The following is a 7,037-nucleotide window of genomic DNA, read 5'->3' on the forward strand; positions in this document are numbered from 1 at the left end:
GAACCTTCTTTTCCTTTGTTGAGAAAAAAAAGACAGAAGAGAAAATAATGATATGGAGCCCTTCGGCTCGTTATTGCTTACCGGATGTAGGTGCTGCACAAAGTGTCAGATAACACATGCAAGAAACAAACTAATGCATGAAATGGACAAGTTGTGCGGAGCACATGGAGTTTTACTTATGCACGGGATCTGTGCCCGGCTTTGTACAAAGGATTACATGCAACAGCGGCAAGACTTGTACAAAAGGTGGTTGCCGAAACGGGTTCCGGCAACCGCGCCCTACGGGAAAAACTTACGAAGATGTTCTATGTTCCAGGAGTTGCTCACCGGAATGCCATCTTCGGTCTCAAGGCGGACAGCGCTGGGCCTAGTGACTCGTTTCACCCGATAAGGGCCTTCCCACTTCGGCGTCAACTTGTTGGAATTCTTGGCGGACTGAACGCGCCGAAGAACAAGGTCGCCTTCCTCGAAGCTTCTGGCCTTAACTTTGTGGCTATGGTAGCAGCGCAAAGCTTGCTGGTATCGAGCAGCTCGTACAGCAGCCTGAAGACGGTCTTCCTCAAGGAGCAGCGCGTCGTCTTGTCGCAGCTGTTCTTGCTCAAGCTCATCATAAGCAAGCACTGAAGGCGATCCGTATACGAGTTCCGTGGGGAGAACTGCCTCTGCTCCATAGACTAGAGCGAAAGGCGTCTGGCCAGTGGCTCGATTTGGCGTCGTTCTGATCGACAAAAGAACCACCGGTAGCTCCTCGATCCAGTTTCTTCCGCACTTGCGCAGCCTGTCGAAAGTTCTGGTCTTGAGCCCGCGCAGCACTTCAGCATTTGCCTTCTCTGCTTGACCGTTGCTTCTCGGATGAGCAACAGAAGCGAAGCAGACCTTGGCGCCAAGGTCTTGGACGTACTGCATGAAGGTGCGGCTCGTGAATTTCGTGCCGTTATCGGTGATGATCCTGTTAGGGATCCCGAAACGGCAAACAATTGACCAGAAGAACTTGACTGCTGACTGTGCTGTCACCTTCCTCACTGGCTGCACTTCCGGCCACTGTGTGAACTTGTCAATTGTGACGTACAAGTACTCAAAGCCCCCGACAGCTCGGGGGAAAGGGCCGAGGATATCGAGCCCCCAGACCGAAAATGGCCAGGATAAAGGGATCGTCTGGAGAGCTTGAGCTGGCTGGTGTATCTGTTTGGAGTGGAACTGGCATGCTTCACACTTGGTTACTTGTGCAGTTGCATCCTGGAGGGCTGTCGGCCAAAAGAAACCTTGCCGGAAAGCTTTGCCGGCAAGTGCTCTTGCGCCAATGTGGTGGCCACATATGCCTCCATGTATCTCTGCCAACAGCTTTTGTCCATCTTCCCGGCAAATACACTTCAATTTCACACCGTTGAGTCTTTTACTGTATAGTATGCTATCGACAAACTGGTACATACTTGACTGCCGGGCTACTTTTTCCGCTTCTTCTTGCTCTTCGGGAAGTTCTCCTGTCTGAAGGAAATGGACAATCTGGTGTGCCCATGCTGGAGCTTGTGGCTCGACAACAAGGACTAAAGGCACATCTGTTCCTGCGGGAACATCCGCTTCTACGGCAAGGACTTGCGACCCTGCCGGAGCTTGATGTTCCCCGGCAAGCTTGCCGGAGCAAAACTTGTCGGGAGCGTCTGCTTCAACGGAACAAACCATAAGGCTTGTCGGAGCAGACTGCTCCTCAGCATCCTTGGTGTTGATCTTGGGGACTTTCTTGGCGGCGGCTTCGGGGAGCTCTGCCGGAAAGTAGTCACCAGAAACCAACTTCGTCTTCTTGCTTTGTCCAGTTGATGGTGTTACGGATGGTTGAGTCAACTTGAGCACAAAGATCCCTGGTTCCACAGGTAACTTTAGTGTGGCGCACTTTGACAGGCCATCAGCAACGACATTCTGAGCTCTTGGGATATGCTCCATCTGTAGGCCGTCAAAGTGCTCTTCTAGCTTCCTCACTTCATCAACATATGCTTCCATCAATGGACTCTGGTAGTTCTTGTTCACTTGGCGGACGACAAGCTGTGAGTCACCCCTGACAATGAGCTTCTTGATCCCAAGGTCTGCTGCGATTCTGAGACCGGCAAGCAATCCTTCATACTCTGCAGTATTGTTGGTTGCTTGCTCCTTGGGAAAGTGCATCTGGACTACGTACTTGAGGTGCTCTTCGGTGGGCGCGACAAGCAGCACGCCCGCACCGGCGCCTTGCAGCGAGAAGGCACCATCAAAGTACATCAGCCACTCTTTGCTTGCCTCTTTGACGAGGATGCTCGTCTCTGGAATTTCTTCATCTGGTGTTGGCGTCCATTCTGCTATGAACTCTGCCAATGCTCTGCTTTGGATAGTTGAAGTGCTCTCAAACTTGAGGCCAAAGCTTGACAGTTCCAGCGCCCACTCGACAATCCTGCCTGTCGCTTCTGGATTTTGCAGTATCCTCTTCAGCGGAAAGCGAGTGACGACTGTGATCTCATGTGCTTGGAAGTAATGGCGCAGCTTTCTCGAGGCCATGAGGAGGCCGAAAAGCAACTTCTGCACACCAGAGTACCTTGATCTAGCCCCCTGTAGAAGGGAACTGACGAAGTAAACTGGACGCTGCACCATTCTCTTCTGCATCTTATCATGCTCCTGCGCAGATCCATCTCTGTCGGGACCAGAGCTTGTCGGCGAAGCCCCCTGCTTGTCGCTGGATGCATCTGCCGTGGTTGCTGGCTCATCATCTGCCTCCCTCTCCGCCACTAACGCAGCACTAACCACTTGATTAGTTGCCGCTATATACAGCAGCAACTTCTCTTGCAGCTTAGGTGCGACAAGTGTTGGAGTGGAGGACAGGTATCTCTTCAAGTCCTGCAGCGCAGCCTCCGCCTCCGGAGTCCATTTTATTGGACCTGCCTTTTTCAAAATTTTGAAAAATGGCAGGGTGCGCTCAGCAGATCTAGAGATAGACCTGCTGAGAGCAGCCACGCAACCAGCAAGCCTTCGTACATCCTTGACGCGCTTTGGTGCTTCGATCTGCTCAATGGCCTTGATCTTGTCGGGATTGGCTTCAATTCCCCGCTGAGACACGAAGAACCCGAGAAGCTTGCCGGAAGGGACTCCAAACACGCACTTCTCGGGGTTAAGCTTGAGGTTGATCTTGCGCAGATTTGCAAATGTCTCATCTAAATCTTGAATCAGGGTCGCCCTGTTCTTGCTCTTGACCACTATGTCATCCATGTAGACTTCCACATTTCTGTGCATCTGCGGCTCAAAAGCGTGGTGGACTACCCTTGCGAATGTTGAACCAGCATTCTTTAAACCGAAAGGCATCCGTACGAAGCAGTACGTGCCACATGGGGTGATAAATGCGGTTTTCTCTTCATCCTCTTCTGCCATGAAGATCTGATGGTATCCTGAGTATGCATCAAGAAATGAAAGCAAATCACATCCGGCTATGGAGTCAACAATCTGGTCAATGCGCGGCAAGGGAAATGGGTCTTTGGGACAAGCTTTATTAACATCAGTGAAGTCAATACAAAGCCTCCATTTCCCATTAGCCTTGTGCACGACAACAGGATTGGCCAACCACGTGGGATGGAGCACTCCTCTGACAAGGCCTGCTGCTTCCAACTTCGTGATTTCTTCTGCGATGAATTCTTGGCGCTCCACTGCCTGTTTCCTGACTTTCTGCTTGACGGGCCGCGCATGAGGACAGACGGCAAGGTGGTGCTCAATTACTTTCCTGGGAACACCGGGGATATCAGACGGTTGCCACGCAAACACGTCGACATTCGCCCGCAGGAAAGCAACGAGCGCGCTTTCCTATTTGGGGTCAAGAGTGGCGCTGATGGTGAAGGTACCACCAGTGTCGTCCTCCTTGGCGGACACCTTCTTGGTCTCAGGTGGAGCTGCCATTGCCTTCTTACACTTGCCGGTGGAGCTCGATGGTGCGTCCTCGATGGTAGCGCAGCACTCCGAAGAGGTGCGCTTGCTGGAGTGGGCATCAGAGCTCTTGCCGGACTTGGTCTTCTTCTTCCCCCCGGGAGCTTCAGCGGCAAGTGTCTTGCGTTCTGCTGCGGCTGCTGCTTCCCGGTAGATCTTGTCGGCACAGATAAGAGCATCCTTCTTGTCGCCAGGGACAGAGATGACACTTATCGGGTCTGGCATTTTCAGTACGTTGTACGCATAGTGAGAGGCTGCCATGAACTTGGCGAGTGCCGGACGGCCAAGGATTCCATTGTAAGGTAATGGGAAGTCAGCAACATCAAACGTGACCCTCTCAGTCCTGAAGTTCAGCTCGCTGCCAAATGTTACCGGCAACGTGATCTTTCCCTTCGGCTTGCTCCTTCCCGGGTTGATTCCTTGAAATGTACCGGTCTCTTCGAGCTCACTGTCAGGGATCTGGAGTTTCTGGAGCACCGCGGAGGAGATCAGGTTCAAGCCGGCCCCGCCGTCAACTAGCATCTTAGTGACCTTGAGGTTGCGGATTGTTGGTGAAACCAACATCGGCAAGCACCCGACCGCAGTTATGCGATCAGGGTGGTCCTCAATATCAAAGATGATAGGCGTGCTGGACCATTTCAGAGGCTTGCGTGACTCGACGGGTGGTTCTGCTGCATTAACTTCCCGCACCCACTGCTTGAGCTGACGGTGCGAGGTATGCAGAGAAGCACCACCGTCAACACACAGGACCTCTGTGGCTTTCTGGAACTCCTTCTCATCAGTCTCCTCATCATCCATGTCTTCATCGTCGTCGTCATCTTCATCCTTGTCGCGGCCGCGAGGAGGTCTGTCTCCTTGCCGCTGCTTGGCCTTGCCGCGGCGTCCTCCTCGGCCAGGACGTTTCTTGCCGGATCCCCCAGCACCTTCCTGGGCCTTCTCCTGTTGTTCCGCCGCCGGTTTTTCCTTGCCGGGGCAGCATCTTCACTGTCAGATCCTCCCGCTCCTACATTCTCTCCGGGGAGTCTCCTCCCTTCCTCAGCACGTGCACACTTGTCGGCCAGTGCATATAACTCACTGACGTCCCTGATCTTGCACATCGCCATTTCCTCCCGCATCATGCGGTTTCGCACGTTCTGATGGAACGCGCTGATCACCGCGGCAGGGTGGACGTCTGGGATGTTGTGCTGCACACTGCTAAATCTCTGAATGTACTTGCGCAGGGGCTCTCCTTCCTTCTGGGCGAGCAGATGAAGATCACTCTCCTGGCCATGAGGCTTGTGTCCGCCTGTGAAGGCGCCGACAAACTGATGGCACAGATCAGCCCAAGAGGATATGGAGTTGTCCGGCAAGTGCATGAGCCAGGATCTGACGTTGGGCTTGACCACCAGCGGGAAGTAGTTGGCAAGGATCTTGTCATCCCGTCCCCCGGCAGCCTGCACCGCAATGGTGTAGATGCTGACGAACTCTGACGAATGCGTCTTGCCGTCGTACTTCTCCGGTACGTCTGGCTTGAAGTTCTTCGTGCTGGGCCACTAGACTTGCCGCAGCTCACGAGTGAACGCAGGGCAGCCTACCGCGTACGGCAGATCGCCTGGTTCCCCTGGCGCATGCATGTCAACAGAGGGACCAGCGCGCTTGTCGGATTACGTCGCGCTTCTCTTCGGCGCTCGATGCGAGTTCGAGCGTCTTCTTGTTGTCGATCATGAAGAACTTGGCGCTGATCGCGACGAGCTCGTGGATCCGACGATGCGGTGGAGTCGCTGTCGAGGTGGATCCGGCGAGTCGGCGATCTTGGCCTTCGGGGTGGTGATTGCATGGTAGTTGCACCTCCACCCGTTTCGTCGCCACCGGCTCGCGCCCGGCAACCCTACCGCAGCGGCGACGCGCTCGGCCGCCGTGGAGTGTTGCCGTTGGCGTAGCCGATGAGACTCTGAATGGTGGCCCTCCATTCGTCGATCTTGTCCGACGTCGGAGGGTAATCTAGGAGCAGTTGAGCTCGCGCCAAAGCTTCTGCTAGAGTGGTGGGTGGCAGTGGCGGACGGCGCGAGGAGCGGGACGTGCTCGGACTTCTAAAGATGTTAGAAGGAGCAGTATCCCGTCCAGGCGACCGTGCCCCACTCGTGCCAGCACGCTGGCGTGCATGCTGGTCTTGAGCGCCCCGAGATCCACCAGCTTGGTCTTGGCCTATCATGCGTATGGCACTACGAGTGTCATGACGCTGTTGGTCTTGTGCCTCCTGGGAGTGGCGTGGAACATGTACAGTCGCCGAGGTTTGTGCAGCCTTGTCCTTGGACTTGGCAGCATCATAAGCTTCCTTGTCGACGTCCATTCTTCCGCCGGCGTCCATTCCACCACCCGTTTGCTCCAACGGTGGCGGAAGTGACGTGGACGGAGCGGCTGCCGCCGAAGTCTTCTTCTTCGGTGGCATGTTGATGAAGGGAATGAAGATCTAGCTCGTGTGAACGCCGGATCAGGTTCACACAATCTCGACGCACTCCTACCTGGCGCGCCAAAGATGTCGAGGAAACTGATCCACGAACACCTATGGGGCTGGCGGACCGAGCCCCTTTCGGTTCGACGGGGGGCGGAGATCACACGAAGAGCAGATCGAGGCGAAGCACACGAGCAGTTTACCCAGCTTCGGAGCTCTCCGGAGAGATAACACTCCTACTGCTGCTTGTTTGATTATCTGGTGTCCTTGCTCCAGAGAGGGAGCGTAGTGCTTTTCTGGGTTCCGAACTAGTTGCACCTCGCGAACCTCCTCTAGGTTGCGCATGGGCCTCCTTTTATACGCTAAAGGGGTCACCGACAGGTGGCAACGCAGAGAAGGGTACAAATGTAAAAAGCGAGGTGGTTGGTACAGTTACTTGTACAGTGCACCCTACCTAACCCTGGCGGCAGGGGACAAGGGCATTAAATACCCGTCTGAGTCGCCCAAACAGTGCAGAAAAGGACCGTTAGGGGCGCCACCGTTCGCCATGATGGCGATCTTGTCAGCTTCGCATGCCACCGCGCACCGCTGGCTGCACAGCCTCCCGCCACGCGCGCCTGGAGAGGCCCCCAGAGCGACACATTGGTGGATGCGCTGGAGCGTGGGCACAGAG

Source organism: Triticum dicoccoides, chromosome 7B (genome assembly GCF_002162155.2).
Source record: "Triticum dicoccoides isolate Atlit2015 ecotype Zavitan chromosome 7B, WEW_v2.0, whole genome shotgun sequence".
Classification (NCBI taxonomy): Eukaryota; Viridiplantae; Streptophyta; class Magnoliopsida; order Poales; family Poaceae; genus Triticum; species Triticum dicoccoides.